The following is a 23571-nucleotide window of genomic DNA, read 5'->3' on the forward strand; positions in this document are numbered from 1 at the left end:
TGCTATTATTTGACTCGTCTGCCAGTTCCATAGATGACCCCAGTTTTAAGGCTTATCTTTACTTGACCTGACCCAGAGCTAACCCACTGTGAAAAGCCTTTTCCTCAGGGGTAATTGCTGAAACCAATTACAGGGAAGTAATTAACTTTGCAGCTGCCTGAGGTTGTGGATAACAGTTGAGGCAAACAATAGACTAACCATGAAGTTTAAAAAGAAAAGCTGGGGAATGAGGTCCAAGGGGGCTTTGCAAAGCTTTGACACAATCCTGGAAATTTAGAAGGCTGCGTGCATGCCCAAGGCCATGTGCAGCTGTGCACATGCAAGGGAAAAGACCTGAGAAGGCACTAAGCTTTCAACTCTGGCTGATCTGGAGGATCTGCATAAGCAGAAAATGAAACCTAAAGCTGCCTGAGTCTTGATATTATTGCCCAACATGCACACATAGCCCCTAGAAAAGATTGGGAGGCTTATTGGTCCAAATGCTTAATGAAATCTTTGTCTAATCATTAGTGGACCACTAAACTAACCAAGCAGAGAGTTCAGTGGCTGCACATGAGAAAGATTTTATAGAACTAGTTCAGAATTATCAGTAAATAAGTAACACACCACCATTAACAAATAGCAACAGCAAACCCTGCCCTATAGAGGAGTCCATAAAACAAACCATAATAAACTTCAATTTTTATATGATACCTTTTTCTCCAATCATAATGGAATAAAGTTAGACATTAATAATAGTAAATTCAGGAAGTTCACAAATACGTGACAATTAAACAACACACTTTTAAGTAACCAGTGGGTTGTAATAGAAATCACAAGTGAGGAGTTCCCATCGTGGCTGAGTGGTTAAGGAATCTGACTAGGAACCATGAGGTTGTGGGTTCGATCCCTGGCCTCGCTCAGTGGGTTAAGGATCCGGCGTTGCGGTGAGCTGTGGTGTAGGACGCAGATGCGGCTTGGATCCTGCGTTGCTGTGGCTTTGGCACAGGCCAGCGGCTACAGCTCTGATTAGACCCCTAGCCTGGGAATCTCCATATGCTGCAGGAGCGGCCCTAGAAATGGCAAAAAGACAAAAATAAATAAATAAATAAATAAATAAAATAAATCATGAGTGAAATTAAAAATTACTTTGAGGTGAATGAAAAACAATATGCAAAACTTACGGGGTTTAGCTAAAGCAGTGCTTAGAGGTAAATTTACCTCAAATCATAACCTAAGTTTGCACCTTTAGAAACTACAAAAAAAAAAAAGAATAAACTAAATCTAAAATTACCAAAAGGAAGAGTATGAATGAAAATAAAGTACATAGAGAATAAAAAGGAAAATCAAAGAAACCAAAACTTTTTTTTTTTGGTCTTTTTTAGCCATACCCATGGCATATGGAAGTTCCCAGGCTAGGAGGTGAATTGGACCTGCAGGTGCTGGCCACAGCCACAGCCACAGCAACACTAGATCTGAGCTGCATCTGCAGCCCACACTACAGCTCACGGCTGTACCAGATCCTTAACCCACTGAGTGAGGCCGGGGATCAAACCCACATCTTCTTGGATACTAGTCCAGTTCATTTCTGCTGATCCACAATGGGAACTCCAGAAACCCAAACTTGATTGAATTATCAACAGTACTGATAGAACTGACAGACTGATCAAGAAAAATAAAAATATTCAAATGACTTAAACCAGGAATGAAAGAGGGGGAATTCCAATCAACCTTTCAGAAATAAAAAAGATTAAAAGAGAATATTAAACAAAGTATGCTGACAAATTAGATAACTTCAATGACATGGACATTTTCTTAGGAATAAACTTTTGAAACCAACTCAAGAAAAAGTAGAAAATGTGTATGTGTATATCAAATAAAGTAACTGAATTAGTAATCAAAACTTCCCACAAAGGAAAGCTCAGGACCGGATGGATTCACTGATGATTCCTACCAAATATTTAAGAAAGCATTAACAGCAATCCTTTACAAACACTTCTAAAAGGACTGTAGAGCCAGTATTACCCAGATAGTAAAATCACATGAAAAGAAAATTACAGACCCATATCCTTTATGAATATAGACACAAAAATCCTCAACAATATGTTAGCAAACTGAATCCAGAAACCTATAAGGATTATATATATATATAATATAAATATACACACTATATAATTATATATCATATACAGTTATGTATTATGTGATTATATATATTACATTATATGAGTCTTATACACCTGACCAGTGAGGATTTATCTAAGCCATAGTTGGTTGGTAGGTTGGTTTAACATCCCAAGTTAGTGGAATACATCAAATCAATGGAATAAAAGATAAAAACCCCACAAGCCGCAAATAGACAGAAAAAGCATTTGACAAAATCTTATAACTTTTCTGACAAAAACTGTTAATACAAGGGAACTCCCTGAGCCTGATAAAGGGCATTTGCAAAATTTCCACAGCTAACAACATACTTAATGATGAAAGACTGAGAGTGTTTCCCTCCCCCAATATCAGGAACAAGCCCAGGATGTCTACTCTCACAACCTCTATTTTAGTGATGGATTAGCAAAGAAAATTGAGCAAGAAAAAGAAATAAAAGTCATCAGAGTAAAACTATCTCTACTTACAGAGAATATGATCTTATAAAATCTTGAGGAATTCACTAAATTCCTGATAAAACAAATTTGAAAAAACTTCAGCAAAGTTGCAGGACCCAAGATCAATATAAAAAATTAATAAATGAAATCAAGAAAATTCCACTATAATAGCATTAAAAAGATAGAATACTTTGGAACAAATTAACCAAGGAGGTGCAAAACTTGTACATTAACAAATACAAAGCATCACTGAAAGAAATTGAAGAGGACCTAAACAAATGGAAAGGTACCCCATGCTCATGGATTTGAAGATTTAATATTGTTAAAATGGTAATATTCTTCAAATTGATTTAACAACTCAATATGACCTTCTCAAAACACCTGTTGTTTTTGCAGAAATCTATAAACCAATCCTAAAATTCATATGGAAATGCTAGGGACCCAGAATAGCCAAAATAATGTTGAAAAGAAGAAAAAAGTAGAACTCACAGTTCCTCATTTTGAAATTTAATACACAGCTCTCACAATCAAGATAGTGTAGTACTAGTGTAGAACTATACATTGAGAACAGTGGAATAGAATTGAGAGTATAAAAATAACCTCCCTTATTCATACTGATTTTTCCCAAAGTGTGCTAAGTTAATGGGCAAAGGATAGTTGTCTCAACAAATGAGGCTGAAACAACTATGTATTTACATGAAAATGGACCCCTACTTCATACCATATATAAACATTAACTCAAAATGGATTAAACTATACAGGCCAAAACTATAAAACTGTCAGAAGAAACCATAGATATAAAACCTCTTGACTATATAGCAATGGATTTTCAAATATGATATCATAAACATAAGCAACAAAAGAAAAATAGTGAATTGGACTTCATCAAAATTTTAAAAAGGACATTTTTATGATTCAAAGTATAATATCAAGAAAATGAGGAGTCCCTGTTGCAGCTCCACAGGTTAAGAACCCAACATAGTGTCCTTGAGGATGCAGGTTCGATCCCTGGCCTCACTCAGTGGGTTAAGGATCTGGTGTCACCACAAACTGCAGCATAGGTCACAGATGTGGCTTGGATCTGGTGTTGCTGTGGTGTAGGCCTGCAGCTACGGCTCCAATTCAACCCCTAGCCTGGGAACTTCCATATGCTGCAGGTGTGGTGGTAAAAAGAAAAAAAAAAGTGAAAAGACAACCCACATAATGTGAGAAAAATGTTTCCAGATCATATATGTGACAAAGGGCTTATATATAGAATAAACTGAACAAAAAGACAAACAATCCAATTAAAAAATGGGAAAGGACATGAATCAGTATTTCTCCAAAGATCATATACTAATGGTCACTAAGCACATAAAAAGATGCTCAGTATCATTCATTATTAGGGAAATACAAATCAAAACCAAAATGAGACACCAGTTCACACCCACTAAGATGGCTGTAATGAAAAAGACTGTAACAGGTGTTGGCAATGATGTGGAGAAATTGGAATGCTGATACATTGCTAAATTGCTCATGGATTCATAAATACTTACACATGTAAAATGGTGTAGCTGCTGTGGAGAACAACCTGGCACTTCTCAGAAAGTTAAATGTAGCATTAATGTAAGACCCAGAAATTTCATTCCTAAATATATATCCAAAAGAATTAAAAACATATAGTTACGTAAAAACTCGTACGTGAATGTTGGTAGAAGCATTATTCATAATCACCAAAAAGTGAAAACAACCCAAATATTCATGGAAGAATTAATAGATAAAATTTGGTAAAACCATATCATGAAATATTACTTAGCAGTAAAAAGTATGCAGTACCAATACATTCTACAACATTGATGAACTGTGAAAATATGCTAAATGAAAAAAGTTGGAAACAAAAGGCTACATATTGTATAACTCCATTTATATGAAATGTCCGGAATAGGAAAATCCATAGAGATAGAAGATAGATTAATGGTTATCAGGGTTGGGGTGAGGAGTTAATTGGAAGACTGCCAATGTGTACGGAATTTCTTATGATTGTAATGAAAATGTTCTGGAATTAGATACTGTTGATCATCGCATGGCTATGTGAATATACTAAAAACAACTGAATTTTTCACCTGTAGCGTGAATTTTATGGTACGTTTGGTATATGTCAAAAAAATTTATTGTCTGAGAAAAATGTATACTGTATTGCTGTCATTAGTTAATAGACTGGTGTGATTATGATGAATATGTGTTGGTAAGGGAATAGTGAAAGATAAGGTCAGAATGTTTTGCTGCGATGATTCAGAAGGTAAAATACTAAAGTCATTAATGTTGGGAACAAAATAAGAATGCCCCCTCTTCCTGCTGCTGCTGTTATTCTTATTATCATCATTTATTTTATTATTATTATCATATTGTGGAAGCTCTATTACATTATGAACCAGAAATGACAGCTAAAGCTATTGTAAAGAAGCAGGACGTATTTTCATCATTTGTAGATTGTATGATTGTTCTCTGAAAAAAACTCCCATGAAGTTCCACTTAAAAATTATTAGAATAAGAATGAATACGGTGGATATAAAATAAGTAGCTTGAATTTAAATTCCAAAATCTCATTAGAAAATATTACCAAAAATTCATTTTCCAAGACTAGGAAAAATTAAAAACCTGGAAATAAACTTGGGATTTATGTGAAAAAAAGCAAAAAAACCTTGACAGGTATGAAAGAAGACAAATAAATGCAGAAGCAGACCATAATTCTGGACAGCAACACTGAATAGTTTTAAATTGTTAAATTATTTTCAAAATAATTTATGAGCCCAATGTGATATTATTCCAGCCTCCTGAAGAATTTATATTGGAAAATTATGAAAAGATTCTAGGTATCATCTGGAGGAATAAACAGTGAGAATAGCCAAGAAAATTTTGAAAAGGAAGAGTAGTTAGAGAGGACTTGTCATATCACATATTCTAACTTTATGCCCCTCCCACCTCTGCCACACTTCAAAACACAATAGCCAAGAAGATGTAGAACAGGTACAAGAATCAATATTGCATCAATGGAAAGAAATAGTCCAGCAGAAAAACAACTACCACCATTACTATCACCATTACCACTAACAACAAAATCTTTGACTTTATTAAGAATTTAAAATATGACCGATACGACCTTACAAACCAGTGAGGGGAATGGAAGGATTATTCAGTTAGTGGTGCTGGTACAATTACTTAAATATTTGAAAAGTAAATTAGTATCCCAATTATATTCCTTACATCAGATTAATTAAATACTTGAATGTGAAAAAAAAATTTTACCAAGGGAAAAGATGAATATTTATTTAACTATAGCTGAGAAGGAACTCGCTGAACATAATTAGTGGAAAAAACCACCAAGGAAAAGATTGATAAATAAGACCACAAAAAATTTAAAACTTTGTGTATATAAAAAGTACCCCAGGAGTTCCTGTTGTGGCTCAGTGGGTTAAGAACTCCATATAGTGTCTGTGAGGATGCGGGTTTGATCCCTGGTCTCATTCAGTGGGTTAAGGATCTGGTGTTGCCATAAGCTGTGATGTAGGTCATAGATGCAGCTCAAATCCAGTGTTGCTGTGGCTGTGTTGTAGGCCTCAGCCACAGCTCTGACTCCTGGCCTAGAAACTTCTATATGCTACAGGTATGGCCATAAAAAGAGAAAAAAAAAATACCCTATAGAGAGTTTCTGCCATGGGTTTCTTAGCAATTAATTTTTATGGCTGCACTCGTGGCACATGGAAGTTCTCAGCCGGGATTGAATCAGAGATGCAGCTGCCAGCCTATGCCACAGCCACAGCAATGTGGGAGCCAAGCCTCATCTGCGACCTACAACACAGCTCATAGCAACGCCGAATTTCCAACCCACTGGGTGGGGCCAGGGATCAAACTCAAATCCTCATGGATACTAGCCGGGTTTGTTACCGCTGAGCCACAACTGGAATTTCCTATAAGGCTTTTAAATGGAAAAGCCACTAAGCAATAATTCTTTTAAACTGTTGACCCTAGCTAGCACCGAAAGTGAGAGTCCTCAAACTTCTACAGTATTCACTTCATCAACATTTCACATTTAGTTTTTCAAGGCTATGTAGTATAGATTACTTCTTCATCTTTGTGTGACTCTCTCCAATTGTAGGGTAATGGAGGATATAGATTCTGTTGTGACTTTTATGATATTTGCTTGGGCACTATCAGTGATTTTGCATTTGGCGTAGTTGAAATATAAAACAGCATTTCATAGCAAATTTCAGTCCCTTTCTCAAAGACCCAGGAAAGAAGCCCAGTCATCTTAAGATCAGAAAGATTTGCTCTGGTCCAGAAAGTCAATGACTCATTTGAAATGTACATTTTTCTTTTAATCTTAAACTGGAAAGCTCCACTAAGATCATAACATTTCCTTGCTTGACTGAAGCAACAGCATTTTGAGAGGAGGTAAGTATAAACATTAATTTGAGACTCGCAAGCTAACATTAGATTTTGCTTTTTGTTTGAAACCATGTATTGGTTTCTCTTTGCCTAAAGTCCCTTTAAATTGGGGAAGATAGGGGTGTAAAAATGCAATTTCTCAGTGATATTACTCTGAACTACTTTATTATGCAGTTAGCTGTTTGGCCAGCAGTGTGTTCAGTGACCTGCCCGATTCCCTGTGCACACATGCCTTCTTTCTTGCTTTTCTATAAAGGCATTAGTTTCCATGACTCGAGACGAAAAACATTATCAAATGGGAAGTGTTTAGTGCCTCTGAGAAGCTATTTTTTGGTCTCACTTGAGTTGTTAGAGAATAGGCTTGCATCTCAAAAATGCGACCTTTTCCAAGGATAACAGTAATTGAAGAGACAAATAAGTTAAGAACTCACTGCTTGAAGCTACTCTCTGCATCGATGTGTAATTCATAAATGAAGGCAATATAGTAAGTTTGTCCTACATTTGATCTCAGCCCCCTACCAATTATAGATACAGCCATATCTCCTGCTTTAGGACAAACATATGGAGCTGTTATATAAGACATGAGGAACTCAATATTAAGGCAAACTTGATTGTAGTTCTCTTCCAACATTTTATCCTAGTTCAGGTAATTGGGTTTCTACCTGGTCCTGAGACTGTACTGATAAGCTACCAAAACTTGAGTGATGGAGACCCTGCCTTTTTCTTGCTAATTCTGACCCCAAGTTATATTCCTGTGACTGAAGCCCTATTACCAGCTACTGGACTTTCCTTGGTGCTGACTGCCAGCTTATATATTTGAATACCACCAGTTAGAGTTTGGAATAATGCCTCAGGAGAATGGGAAATGGAGTATGTAATAGGATCTTCAAGCAACCTTGTGATTATGCTTTGTACACTTGGGAATTTCTTTTACCCATTGCTATCACTATGTCAACTGCTGGTCCACGCCATGTGGCTATTATTGTATTTCCTTGGAGACCATGTTTCTTCTGTGTAGCAAGGTCTATTCTCATTATTTAATATTTCATTGGTTTCCCACAGTCTGTAGCATCCCAATGTATCCTTTAAAAAAATCCTTATTTTATTTACTTTCATACTTATTTAATCCTAATTTTTTGTTAATCCTTTGGTTCCTAGTTCTGTTACAGAAAAAAACAGACCACTACACAGGAAAGTAATCAAAAGACCATAGATTCAGATGCTCTGAACATGTAGGACAATAGAAGACCATAATTTTTTCACACTGAAGATGTTCATAAGGAAAATAAATGTGAAATCATTATTTTGAGAAAGGTGGAAAGAATGAATTTTGCAAGCTTAGAGGTAGTAGAGTGAAGTAGTTAGAAATACTTTGTTTAGTTGGAAATCAAAAGAAAACATCAGAAATATCTTAAGCAAAAAAGGGAGAGTTTTTTATAAAGAGGTATTTCATGGAACTCTTGGGTATAAATGCATCCCATCTTGAGGAAGTGATTTTCTTGTCATCGCTCAGATTTGTTTTTATTTTATTTTTATTTCTTTATATATATATTTTTTCTACTGCACAGCATGGTGACCCAGTTACACATACATGTATACATTCTTTTTTCTCACATTGGGTGTTCCATCATAATTGACTAGACAGAGTTCCCAGTGCTACACAGCAGGATCCCCTTGCTGATCCATCCCAAAGGAAACATTCTGCATCTATTTACCCCAAGCTCCCAGTCCCTCCCACTCCCTCTCCTTCCCCCTTGGCAACCACAAGTCTATTCTCCAAGTCCATAATTTTCTCTTCTGTGGATAGTTTCCTTTGTGCCATATATTAGATTCCAGATATAAGTGATATCATATCACATTTGTTTTTATTTATATGTCTGCTTAATTCTCACAAGATAAGTCTTCTAGCTTTTTAAGATGATGGAACAGAAAATATGATCTTTTAAAAAGCAAATATACATTTGATCATGTAACTCTCTGCTTTAAAATCCTCAAATGAATTTCTATTGATGGCGCTAAGAATAAAATCTAAAGTCCTCAATATACTCTGCAAACCCCTATGTTACCCACTTCTTTAATCTCATTTCCCACTACTTTTTTTATTCCTCTGATGTTGTAGATAATTTAGATTATTGCTTTGGGATCTTCAATATTTTCTGTTTCCCTTACTCTTTATTACATCACTCTATCCTACTTTTTCTACGTGTTAATTACTGAAATTATGTTATTCATGAATTTACCTGTTTATCATTCAATACCATCTCAGTTGTGAGCTGCATGAGTACTAAGACATTGCCTATCTTTTTCTCTCTTGTAACTCTAGTACCTAGAATTATGTGTGGTATACATTAGGACCTTGATAAATACTTGCTAAACCAATTAGAAGAGCAAGATGATTGAACATTGACAGTCAGATATTAGCAGAGTGACCTGGCATTATGGTGAAAAAAAGGCATAAACAATTATAATGTTGTGTAAAAATATACAGTGTACAACAATAAGCAATAAATAGTAAGTCATATTAGCTCATATTTTTTGGAATAATTCAAAGAACCATTGTTCAAAGAACTTTATCTGTGTTAATACATTTAATCCTCTCAACAGCCCTGTGAGGTCATATGTCATTATGATCTCCGTTTTAAATTTGGGGAAACTAAATCATAAAAGTGTTAAATGAGTTGTCCAAGGTCAAACAGCTAGTAAAGAGAATGCCAGGATTCAGGATAGAGACCTGAATAGTCTGAGTCCACACACGGCACACTTAATCATGAATGCATATTGCCTTCCTTGATTGTACAGAAACACAGAACAACAAACTTGATTCTGAAGCAAATTCGCCACGCATTCTCTAGCCAGAGTTATATCTAAGGCCTCAATATGTAAGTCTTAATTTAAAAGTTGGAATAAATAAATAGACCTAAGGGCAGATCAACGTGTGTGAGAGGTGGGAGTTAAGCTGTTCTCAACACAAATTTAAAAAACTCAGAGTTTGAATTGATCAACTTTAGGAATAATGAAAATAAAATCACTGGAAATAAAATGTGAAGGTAGACTTCATTTTACTGTCTCTAACTGGTGGTCTTTCAGAATGAAGTACACAACACTGTTTAAAAAACACTATGTATGTGTGTGGGAGAGGTTGGTGGTCTCATATACAACTACTTCTTCATAGTTTTTCTCAAAAAAGGGCATTGTTAAATTTTGATGCATTTATAAGCATTCATTCAACCAGTGGAACATATTTTTTTTTTTCATGTAAAGCAAAAGCAGTGTCATAAAAGAACTACTAAAGTATAAATGTTGAAGTTACGCTGGCATCTGACAAACCTCAGACCAGGAAAGAGAAAAAGTGTTTACCTTAAGGGCAGGAGAAAGGGATACAGAGCCATCCATTAAGGGAACATTAAAATGGAAATCTTGACTCTTACTATGAAATGTTGAATACATTTTTTTTTTTTTACAGTGTGTGTTGTTTGCCACAAGATGGCAGCTAAGCAATTGTCATTTGAATATTGCAAAGGTAGGTAGGCAGTGTTGTGCAGAAATCCTGTTTATCTTTAATGAAGTACAAATTGAATTTCAAATTTTGCTTATAACAATAATCACATTTTTAAAAACCATAGTACATAGAACCTTGCCATTAAATATATAGACAGCCAGATTTTAGGGCTTTAGAGATCTTTAAAGTTATTTGGAGGATGGTATTGATTATTACCCAAGGAAAGTCCTGGGTAAAAAAAATAAAGTAAAATCAGGCATGGAAAGCACAAGCTATATAAAAAGATGTGCCATTATCTTGGAGAAGAATGGAAATGTATAGTTTGGATAAGGGGACCAAGCTTCATTACAGCTAATTAGTCATTCCAGCAATGGTGCTCATCTTGGTTGTTGAATCAATGGTTTAGTAACTGCATCAGTCATTAAGAGAGTCAAACCATGAGAGGAAAGGTGTTTCAGAAAGGCTGATCAGGCACAAAACATTGTTTTTTAAGCTCAGCCTTCTCCATGAAGTCCTTTCTCATTTCCTCTGAATTCCTATCACACCTGCTATCCAAACCACTCCCTTTAGGGGGTGCCTGGAGGTATGGTGTAGTCTATGTCTTTAGATTTTTTTTTTTTTTTAAATTATGAAGTCCTTATGGGTAAGAAGTCTATTTTATTTTTCCATGCTAAACATGTGGCTCACTTGGCATAGTGCTCAGTTATAGAATGGTAAATGTAGCATGGGCAGTTAAGTGTGGACCCTAGAGCCAGACGGCCAGGATTTATATCCCATCCTATTTAACCTTATGTAAGTTATTTAATGTCTCTGAGCCTTAGTTTTTCTCAAATGTAAAATGATCAGCAGTTAATATAAGTAAGACATTTAAAAGTTAAAGTAAGACATTTAAAACGGTGTCCAGAATGAAGTAAGTTCTTTACTAGTCTTTGCTATCAATGATTCATGTCTTGGAGGGGCCCCTAATATGAGCGGCCTGGGTTGTCTCTTGAGCTGCCTCTAGGTAGAGTGATTAAACCTGGTACTGGATAACCAAACTGCTCTCTTCTGGTAAACTCTCTAGTCACAATGATGCCAAGTGGTGTTTCTTAAGAGAAAGAAAGAGTTTAGTCATAAGTACCTGGAAGTCCTACAACCTGTTCTCTAAAAGTAGTTTCTCCTGTCGTATTTCCAGGAAGAAAATTTCCCCCATATTGGAATTTACAAAGTTCGTGCACCACCTTCTGCTGGTATGGAGAGCCCTGCTCTCTAAGGATGAGGTCTGTTGTTTCATAATGTAGTCAGCTTTGCTGAAGGGCTGGTACAGTATTGTCTTTGAACTGTATCTTGTCTCAGCCATATGATGGGATGGGTGTGGGGGATAGGTAGTAATGGAAGGTAATCAATATTCATTGAAACTTACTGTATTTTAAGCCTTGTGGTAGGAGTTTTCACTTTAACTTACAGTCTCACATGTAATTGTCACAATTACTAGTCACATTTTACAGCCAAGGAATCTGAGATTCAGAGAGTTGTGTGTAACTTTCTCAAGATCATATGACTAATGTTTTACCATGCAATACCATACAATTTTGGATATTGTATGATGGTGGAACCAGGATTTTAATCAAAATCTTTAGCTAGGGTACATGCAATTCTTCAATTCCTTATAGATTAACCATGGGAAAGGTCAGATCTCTCATCCTATTCTAGTTAGTGATGCCAGCTCTTCTATTAAAAACAATGTACAAGTTCAGGCAATGACTCTTTGAGACTAATCTTATCAGTTTGCTCTGCAATGAATTTCTACTTACCCCCCATGACACACACACTACTACTGTATACCCAGAATAAGATTTAAAAATTTGTTCTCATGTGTCTATATGTCTTCTTTATCTCTTATTTTTGGAAGTCTTTTTATTGACATCTATTGGCACATCAATATTATTCTTTCTGGAGCTTTTGCCTGTCTGATTCTAGGCTGGTGGCTACTTTTACACATGGACCGGCTTTTTTTTTTTTTTTTTTTTTTTGCTTTTTAGGGCTGCACTTGTGGCATATGGAAGTTCTCAGGCTAGGGGTCAAATCGGAGCTACAGCTGCCAGTCTATGCCACAGCCACAGCAATGCCAGATCAGAGCTGTGTCTGTGACCTACACCACAGCTCATGACCATGCCAGATCCTTAACCCCACTGAGCAAGGCCAGGGATCGAACCCACATCCTCATGGATCCTAGTCAGATTCATTACCACCGAGCCATGACGGGAACTCCTTATTTTGCTGAAAATAATGCTCTCAATACCTTTCCTCCATCCTTATGGTCCTTATATTTCTGCTTGCAAGAAGCAGATAATTCTTCCTTGAAACAACACACTGGTCCACCCATGGAGAGTTTGATCTTCCCTTCTCAGTGATCCCACTGCATTTTTTCATACTTCTTCTGAAGGATTTAGATATGTGAACATATTTTAGGATTTCCAGAGTTAGCAAATAAAATGCAAATACATCCCAAATACTGATGGGACATACTTACACCAAAACATTATTTGTTGCTAAAATTCATTGATTTAAAAAAATAAATAAATGGGCTTCCTGTATTTTTTCTGGCAATCGTAAAAATTGGAAGCATTATTTATTTATTTATTTCTTGTATTGACATTCAATATTTTGTTAGTTTCAAGTGTACAACATGGTGATCTCGCAATCAAATTCATTACAAAATCATCATGAAAAATCCATAACTATCTAGTACTATACAAAATTATTATAGTATTATTTTCTATATTCCTTATGCTGTGTATTACCTCCCTGTGACTACTTATTTTATAATTAGAAGTTTGTATCTCTTAATCCCATTCACCTGTTTTGACCAATTCCCCATCGCTGTCCCCTCTGGCAATTGCCAGTTTGCCCTCTGTATCTATTAGTCTGTTTTGTTTGTTCATTTGTTTTGTTTTTTTAGATTCCATATATTTAGTGAGGTCATACAATGCTTGTCTTTCTCTGTCTGACTTATTTCACTTAACATTATACTCTCTAGGTCCATCTGTGTAGCTGCAAATGGCACAACTCTTTTTGTATAACTAAGATTCCATTGTATATATGTGTATATATATATAAAACATATATGTATTATGTATATAAATTTACATATATACCACATATATTATATATACATATATATACACAGTATATACCACATCTTTATCCTTTCATCTAGTGATGGATATTTAGGTTGCTTTCATAGCATGGTCATTGTAAATAATGCTGCAGTGAACATAGGAGTATATATATCTTTTCAAATTAGAGTTTTTGTTTTCTTTGGAAAAATACACAGAAGTACAATTGCTGGATTGTATGATAGTTCTATTTTTAATTTTTTGTGGAACCTCCATAGGTTTTCCATAGTGGCTGCACCAGTGTACATTCCCTTGAGTAGTGCACAAGGGTTCCCTTTCCTCCATCCTTGCCAACACTTGTGTCTTGTTGTCTTTTTGATGATAGCCATTCTCACAGGTATGAGTTGATATTTCACTGTGGTTTTGATTTGCATTTCCCTGATGATTAGTAATGTTGATCATTGTTTCATATGTCTGTTGGCCATCTGTACATCTTTGGAGAAATGTCCATTCAGGTCCTCTGTTTATTTTTAATTAGATTTTTTATTTTTTGATATTAAGTTGTGTGATATCTTTATATAATTTGGATATTAGCCCCTTATCAGATATATCATCTGCAGATATTTTCTCTTGATTCAGTAGGTTGCCTTTTTGTTTTGTTGATGGTTTCCTTCTGTGCTAAAAGCTTTTTAGTTTTATGCAGTTCTATTTATTTTTACTTTTGTTGCCCTTGCCTGAGGTGAAAGATCAAAAAAAAAAATTTGCTAAGAGTAATGTTAAAAATTAGACTTCCTATGTTTTCTCCTAGGAGGTTTAGGGTTTCAAATGTTACATGTACTTCTTTAATCTATTTTGAATTTATTTTTACATGGTATAACAAAATAACCCAGTCTGATTCTTTTGCATACGGCTGTCCAGTTTTCCCAGCACCATTTATTAAAGAGGCTGTCTTTCCCCCATTTTATATTCTTGCCTCCTTTTTCAAAGATTAATTGACCATGTAAACATGGATTTACTTAAAGACTAATTGATCATATAAGCATGGGTTTATTTCTGGTCTTTCCATTCTGTTTCATTGATCAAAGTGTCTGTTTTTGTGCCACTACCACACTTTTTTTATTATGCTTTTATAGTATAGTTTGAAATCAAGGACTGTGATACATCTACCTTTTTTCTTTCTCAACATTGCTTTGCATGCTTAGGATTTCTTGTTTTTGGTGGTTCCATACAAATTTTAGGATTATTTGTTCTTGTTATGTGCAAAATGCCATTTGGATTTTGATAAAGATTGCATTGAATTGTAGATTGCTTTGATAGGATGAATATTTTAACAATATTAATTCTTCCAGTCCATGAACATAGTATATCTTTCCATTTATTTATGTCATCCTCAATTCTTTCATCTTATAGTTTTATAGATCTTTCACCTCCTTGATTGAATTTATTCCTGGGTATTATATTCTTTTTGATGCAATTTTAAGTGGGGTTGTTTTCCTAATTCCTCTTTCTGATGGATTATAATTACTGTGTAGAAACACTACTACTATTAATTTTGTATCCTGAAACTTTATTGAAGTCATTTATTAGTTCTAATAGATTTTTTTTTGGTGGAGTTCATAGCATTTCTCTATATAGTATCATGTCATCTGCAAATAATGTCAGTTTTATTTCTTCTTTTCTAATTTGGATTCCTTTTATTTCTTTTTCTTCTCTGATTGCTATAGCTAGTACTTCCAATATCATGTTCAATAAAGTGATGAGAGTGGGCATCCTTGTCTTGATCCTGATCTTAGAGGAAATTCTTTCAGCTTTTCACTATAGAGTATAATGTTGTCCATAAGTATGTCATACATGGCCGCAATTATGTTAAGGTATGTTCTCCTGATACCCGCATTGTTGAGAGTTTTTATCATTAATAAGTATTGAATTTTGTTAAATACTTTTCTGTATCTATTTAGCTTATCATATGATTTTTATCCTTCATTTTGTTAAACTGGTATATCACATTGACTGCTTTGTGGCTATTGAACCATCCTTGTATCCTTGGGATAAATCTCACTTAATCAAGATCTTTGGTCCTTTTAATGTATTCTTGAATTTGGTTTATCAGTATTTTGTTGAGGATTTTGCATCTATGTTCATCAAGGATATTGGCCTGTAATTTTCTTTTCTTAAATATATCTTTGTCTGGTTTTAGTATAGGGTATTGCTGGCCTTATGGAATGATTTGGGATCCTTCCTTCCTTTATAATTTTTGGGAATAGTTTGAGAAGGATAGGTATTAAGTTGTCTTTAAAGGTTTGGTAAAATTCACCTGTGAAGCTGTCTGGTCTTGCACTTTTGTTTTTTGGGAGGTTTTTGATTTCTGATTGAATTTCATACTAATAATTGGTTTTGGAATTATTGCAATATGTTTCTTATTCCCCTCTATCTTCTCTTGCTTCCTCCCAATGTAGTTTCACTGTCACTTATATCGAGAGAGAGGGTGTCCCTAGCACTTATCATAGTGCCTGCATACAGTAGGTTCTCAAATGTTGAAAGGAAATAAATAGTTTCTAGGGGATGTCAAATTAGTTCAGTTATTACATGCTATGAGGTATTCATGTCCATTATCTAAAGAAACAGATAATCTCCATTAATACCTGTGAGTTACACTGGAAATAATGACACAATCATTATTAGATAAATTATTCTCCAAGATAGGGTTTGAGAAACATAAATCATGAATTGCTTTATTTCAATTTTTACCTCTGAAGAGCTTAGTCTCATAGAAGTGTGTCTATTTAAGTTCCACCTCCAGACTCTCAAATGAGGTAATGCATATGTAAAAGTTTAACCTCAGTTACCAATTCATATTGGTATCTGTTTTGATTGGAAGTCTCCTGTCAGTGTCACCAGTCTATACTCTTAACTATCCCCTCTTTCCATGCCTGCCCTTAGTGTCTCAAGATGCATATAGACTAACTGAAATGTAAAGGAAATTTTCCAAGAAAACTTCTTTGATTATTTTTGCCCATGAATATTCAGCTGTGGTAAATAATTTGTGTTAAAATAATAGAAAACATTTACATTGTTACATATATCTAAATCTGAAATGCAATGGCTATTATCAGAATTATTTCCAAAATGGAAAAAGAAAGCATTTTTAGAAATAGAGGAATTTTTACCTCTAGAATTGTAACTATTCCTAAGAGGAAATTAAACTAATAATTATGAAATCAATTTATATTTTCATTGATGGAAAATGTCTTAAATAGACGTTATCTTAAATAGATATCCTGCTGAGGACCTAGAGGTAAGCTTACCTAGGGAGCTACACTAGGTTTTTCTACAAACAAAATTAGCTAATTTTGTGAAGCATTTGTAGTCTTACTACTCTTAACAAAATCCAAAGCTCTGTTTTAAATCTACTAATGTAATAGCTACCCTTCAGGGTAGAATAATAAAAGCCAAATATACAACTTGGAGGCTGCAGTTATAATGTGCTTTAACTCCAACTTATGTAGAAGAATGTTCCCCAGCCTACCAAGTGGAGAAAACTTTACAGAAAAAGCATTTATTTCAAAGAAAATGATTTTATTTCTAATACATTTGTAATTGCTTTCCATTTGTCAATATTCTCTGGTCTGAATAGATGGTCAACAGAATGCAAGCAAGCACACTTTCATAGTGCAAGATCTTCAGACACCGTTTCCATTAGTTTCTATTGCCCAACCTACTCAGCTGTAAAAGAGGGATGGAATAAATACTGATTGTCTGCCTACTTTGTACACAGCATGATGCTGGCTGCCTACTTTGTATACAACATGATGTTAGTCACTAATGACAATACAAAGATGGATAATTGACTGTTTACCTCGAGTAGCTTACATGCATATTGTTGACATGGATCATATGTTATCATGTTAAAAATATGTGATATAGACATGATGCCCACAAACTGGCCACAGTGTTCAATGATTATATCATTATACAGTGCATTTGTGACAGGGATTAACAAAGTCATTCATTACCAATAATTTTTAAGTTGCTGAAGATTCTAAATAATTTATTTAAAACAATTTTGTTAACACTACTACTTTTTTTTTTTTTTGCCTTTTTCTTGGGCCGCTCCCGCAGCATATGGAGGTTCCCAGGCTAGGGGTCGAATTGGAGCTGTAGCCGCCGGCCTACGCCAGAGCCACAGCAACGCCAATTCCGAGCCATGTCTGCTCATGGCAATGCCGGATCCTTAACCCACTGAGCGAGGCCAGGGATCGAACTTGCAATCTCATGGTTCCTAGTCGGATACATTAACCACTGCGCCACAATGGGAACTCCAACACTACTACTTCTGCAACTTGCAATCATTCACATATTTTTGCAAGAGAAAGAGGATTGTGTCAATCATGTAAGATTTTGGCCCAGTGACTCCTCAGCAAGTGTGCAGGTAGGCTTTCTTGAACCTCTGTCTACTTTTTGCATAGATGTCAGGAGTGTACAAGACATTAGGAAAAGAGAAATGGAATGCAGAGCATGGAAGCCTAAGTCTAGATGGAATCTTGCTTTTATCATTGTGAAAATATTTCTTTCTCCAGGTAAATGACCCAAGAACCTCCAATTACTTTCCTTTAGTCACCTTTAGACTGCTCTCAGTTATGATACAAACACAGCACAAAAAGTAAAAGAAGGTGCCAACACCAAACCTGAGCACCATGCACCTCTGCAAACTGTGTGGTTTGTGTATCTAGTAACTACTTCCACACCAGGCAGAGCTCTATGTGTGGTCTGTGTATGTGTAGAGGGCTTGGGAAGGAGGGAAGATCTACATCAGAATGATCTGTTTCCTTCCTTTTTAGTTACAGAGATAATTGGATGTACAACTTCATGGATTCCAGAAAGAACAAAACACTGCAGGGGCAGTGTTTTCACAGAGGACCATAAATGATCCTTCTAACAGTACTATTTGGGTAGAGTGAGAGAATGTCTCCTTTTTCATGACAAATGGAGGCTCAGAGGAGTTAAAGCCTCCTTGCCTAAAGCCATACATCTTAAGAATATGGCTTTATCTTTCTTTCCTGTACAAGTCAGTAGTGGAACAAATGGTCATTCTTCTGTAACTGTTGTTTTTCTCCTCCCCCTAGCCCTCTGTCTTTTCCCAACTTTACAGACCACACCTATATTTAACTTTGCTGATACTGGCAGATGGCCAGGCTTGGGGTAATGTCTAACAATGAAGTTCCTTTGTACTCACAGGTCTTTTTGCCTATGGTATCAGCGAAACACCTTGTCCTGGATGTTAAGTAGAGTATCTTTTTGAAACAAGGAATTTTTCCACCTTTCCCTTCCCCTATCCTATTATATCAAGGTATAGCAATAGCAACAGTTCACTGTCTCAAGGCCACCATGAATTGCTAACTTCCTGGCCACTGATGTTGGGATTCTCCTCACCTCAGTCTTGTTTTGCAGTGTATGTCATATAAAAGCAGAATTGTGGCAGGTGCTTACAGCTGAGCCAGCACTTGAATACATATGGCACCTTTCTCTAAACCTTGGGTAGCAGGCTGTCTGGGACTCTCTGGCTGGTGCTCCGTTAACCTTTATGCAATTTTCTTTACTTCCCTGATCAGCTCATAAACGTGGTCAAGAAAGCCTTGCTTTGTTTCGGGGTAGGGGTGGGAGAGTTGTTTGTTTTTTTCTTCTCATGTTTGAATCATCTGTGTATGTCTAATAGGCTGAAGCCACCTGTGTCCCCTTTGTTTTACTTTGTGGAAATATAATTACTTAATATTTTATACAGACTCAAAGGCTTTATCCAAATATCATCTCTGACTTCTGTCTTATTCCCTCCATTCTATTGTAGCACATTACATGTATATACCTAGTGGAATTTCAATTAATGTTTGAATCTTGATTCCTCAAGATGGATAGTAGTAATTTTGCAGTGCTCCAGGGAGAATGTCTATCACTGGCAAGTATCAGGGTGGGAGTGGGGAAAGACTAAGGGGATGATGAATCAGTAGAAAGACTAGTGGATAGAGTACCTCTGGGAGACTTCCATCTATGCTCTTGAGTCTAAAAATTCTGTGCTTCTTGGGAAATTGATCTATACTCCTTTGCTGCTAATTGTTAATGGACTATATAGCAAGCATGATATAAGTATCTCCCTTTCCCTATTTGTACTAAGAAGTCCATTCTGTCTGTAGACAGAATATCTGTTGAAGTTTTGGTGGGAGGGGCTGTAAGATAAGGCTGTCTCCAACTCCCTAACCAAAACTCTGGCTGTTAGGTTTTTCCCTAGGATTCCGGTACTGCCTCTCTTCACATTGGAATAGAGCAGTCCCCAGACAGCCATAGCAATGGCATGGACTGGTGAATTTATGCTCAGTTGATCCTCAGCCAGGATATTGACTCCACCAGGAATTAGAGTCCTGTTGCCTGTGGACAAAGAGGATCAAAATGGGATCACCCAGAAGCCCTGAAAAGCCTTGTGACAGGATGACTCAGTGACAGCATATTGGGTTTTGGAGCTAACTTTTGGGAAGTTGAGCACTAAAACTCAATGTAAAGAGTGAAGATTCAGGTCTCAGGATTTGTGAGCTGAGGTATTTACTGCAGTGCATTTAGCTGGCTTCAGAGAAAAGTTGACGGTGGCAGCATGCTACCTTTCTCTTCTAATTGGCAGACAAAAGCATCAAAGAATAATTAAATATCATTGAGCTAGCCTGGAATTTACTGAGCAGGAACTGCTGAAAAGAATGGAGAAGAAGACAAGGTTTCACCCAATTCATTCTCTGGTATGTTACTGTAAGTCCTAGTGGGCAGTATCAATGTAGTCTGTATGGAAATGGATTGTTCAGCTTGACATATGGTACTTGCAGATACTGTGAGAATCCTCCAAATTAGGATCAAGTCAGCATTCATTAAAGACAGTTGTAGAATCTTTTTTTTCAGCAAACTGAAAAACAATCTGTGCCACTGCCAAAGAGTTGTTAAATAAATATACCTGCCCTGCTGGAAAATGAAGCAAATCTGGATGGATTGCCAGGCTTCTGACTAATTTATCATATAATAGAGCTGACAGAGGAGGAATCATAGCTGAATGGGAAGACAGAGATATTGGGATGTGTCCACAGTGACAGCTCAACTAACTACAGCATTCGTTTTGCAAGTAACAAGTTTGGTTGGTACTATCTTTTTTTTTTTTTTTTTGTCTTTTTGCTATTTCTTTGGGCCGCTCCCGCGGCATATGGAGGCTCCCAGGCTAGGGGTCCAATCGGAGCTGTAGCCACTGGCCTACGCACAGAGGCCACAGCAACGCAGGATCCGAGCCGCGTCTGCAACCTACACCACAGCTCATGGCAACGCTGGATTGTCAACCCACTGAGCAAGGGCAGGGACCGAACCCGCAACCTCATGGTTCCTAGTTGGATTCGTTAACCACTGCGCCACGACGGGAACTCCTGGTTGGTACTATCTTAACAGTCCAAACGTTTGCTTTAAAAATTGAAGTGCACTTCACTGAATCATGTTTAAGAAATGTAATAACTATTCCGTTTGTTGTAATTAAAGCAGACCTCTTTTTCCAGGGGAGCCATTAACATAGACAGATATTTTCAGAACGTTTCTGCTTAGCTTTCAGTAGGAAAATAGTCTTGTTGAGGCAAACACAGAATTTTCCCATTTCAAGTATGAATAAGAGTGGGATTGCAGTTGGATGATGGTAAAGGGGGATTTCACTCTTTAAGTACTTTTTATATTTTAACTTCCACAATGAGAATATACTATATTTGAAATTTACCTAAATATATACATGTGGCTCTAGTTATAGAAGCAGTGAAAGTGGCACTGAGTCAATTAGTGTAGTGGTTAGCAACATCAGATTTTGTCTTTTTGGCTGCAGTGTGCAGCAGCTTGTTGTGGGATCTCAGTTCCCAGACTAGGGATTGAACCTGAGCTGCAGTGGTGAAAGTGCTAGGCCACCAGAAAACTCCCAGTATAGGATTTCAAATATGACAGATCTTGGTTCATATTTCACTTGTACTATTTATTAATTATGTGGCCTTGGGCAGGTTACCTAACCTCATTTGTAAAATGAAGGTAGTAATACCTACCTTGAAGGATTGCTGTGAGATTGTTTTGTGATAATGTATGTAAAATGCCTTGCATAGAGCCTAGAACAGAAAGGTATCCAATTAATGGTTGGCTATAATTGGATTATTTTTACTTGTATAGTGCTTTATACTTGCGAAAATTCTTTCAAATTTTATTTTTATTCAAACATCCTAACAATACTGAAAAAAAAAAGGTCAAAATCAAAGGGGAATTTTCAAGAATGTTGGCACTTTTTCCTACTGGAATGGTCACTGATGTAGAAATGCACCCCTGCCTGCCATTTCTGTTCAGAATGCCTGCCATTTCTGTTTCCAGCTCTGTCCAACGAAATCTTGGCCTTTACATTCAGTACTTAAGTTGCGATATATCATTTTGAAAATAGTGACCACTGAGCTCACATGTCATTATCCAGAATATAGGGATATAGCCTTGAATTATTTTCAATGTTTCTTTTTTTCTTTTTCTTTCTTTCTTTTTTTTTTTTTTTGGCTTTTTAGGGCCACATGTATGGCATTTGGAAGTTTCCAGGCTAGGGGTCAAATTGGAGCCACAGCCACAGCAACACAGGATCCAAGCCACATCTGCGACCTACACCACAGCTCATGGCAATGCCAGATGCTTAACCCAGTGAGCAAGGCCAGGGATCAAACCCACATCCTCATGGATACTACTCAGGTTCGTTACTGCTGAGCCACAATGGGAACTCCTAAAGTATTTTTAATGTAAAATAAAAATCAATTCGAATCAGGAGGTTTTAGATGTCTATGAAGAGAAAGCTCATGGGAGTTCCCATTGTGGCTCAACAGGTTAAGAACCCAGCACAGTATCTGTGAAGATGTGGGTCTGATCCCTGGCCTCACTCAGTAGGTTAAGGATCTGGCATTGCTGGAAGCTGTGGCATAGGTCAAAGATGCAGCTAGGATCCAGTGTTGCCATGGCTGTGGCAGAGGCCCCACCTGTAGCTCCAATTTGACCCCTAGCCCCAGGTACTTCCATATTCCACGGTGTGGTCATAAATGGAAAATAAAAAAAAGAAACTTCAAATTTAGCCTCAATAGTAGATACTTCAGTTCATTTTGAGGAGGTAGGTATGAGGTTCTGGCATCCACAGAAAGCTATATTGAACTTAGATCAAAGACATGTTAAAAAAATGCTTTGTTAACATTAAATAAAACAAAATCTAGAAAAAGCAGCAGCTATCTTTCTTTTCTTCCCTTTTATGGACTTAGGTTTTATATATATATATATATATATATGTAGTCTTTTTTCCTTTCCTAGGGCTGCTCCCACGGCATATGGAGGTTCCCAGGCTAGGGGTCGAATCGGAGCTATAGCCACCGGCCTACACCACAGCCACAGCAATGTGGGATCCGAGCCACGTCTGCAACCTACACCACAGCTCACGGCAACACCAGATCGTTAACCCACTGAGCAAGGCCAGGGACCGAACCCGCAACGTCATGGTTCCTAGTCGGATTTGTTAACCACTGAGCCACGACGGGAACTCCAGGTTTTATATATTTATTCTTTGTCATTTTTTTCTCTTTGAGAAAACTTCTTCCTAGCATACTCTTAGAGATTTCACTTGTGCAAAATGACTTGGATTAGACTGGTAGTTCTCTAGGCATTACATAGAGGGCTTGCTAAAATACTGATTTCTGAGTTCTAGCCCCAGATTTTCTGATTCATTTGGGAACTACTAACAAGTTCCCAGATGCTGCTGATGTTGCTGGTTCAGGAACTATACTTGGAGAATATGTGAATTCGAATAAGGAAGGGTCACAGAGATTTTGTGTTTTTAGCTAATTAGAAGACAATATTCACCTACAGCATGGAGACTGTGTTTCTACATGCCGCATAATGACTTGGCAAATGG

This window comes from Sus scrofa, chromosome X (assembly GCF_000003025.6).
Source record: "Sus scrofa isolate TJ Tabasco breed Duroc chromosome X, Sscrofa11.1, whole genome shotgun sequence".
In the NCBI taxonomy this organism is placed as follows: domain Eukaryota; kingdom Metazoa; phylum Chordata; class Mammalia; order Artiodactyla; family Suidae; genus Sus; species Sus scrofa.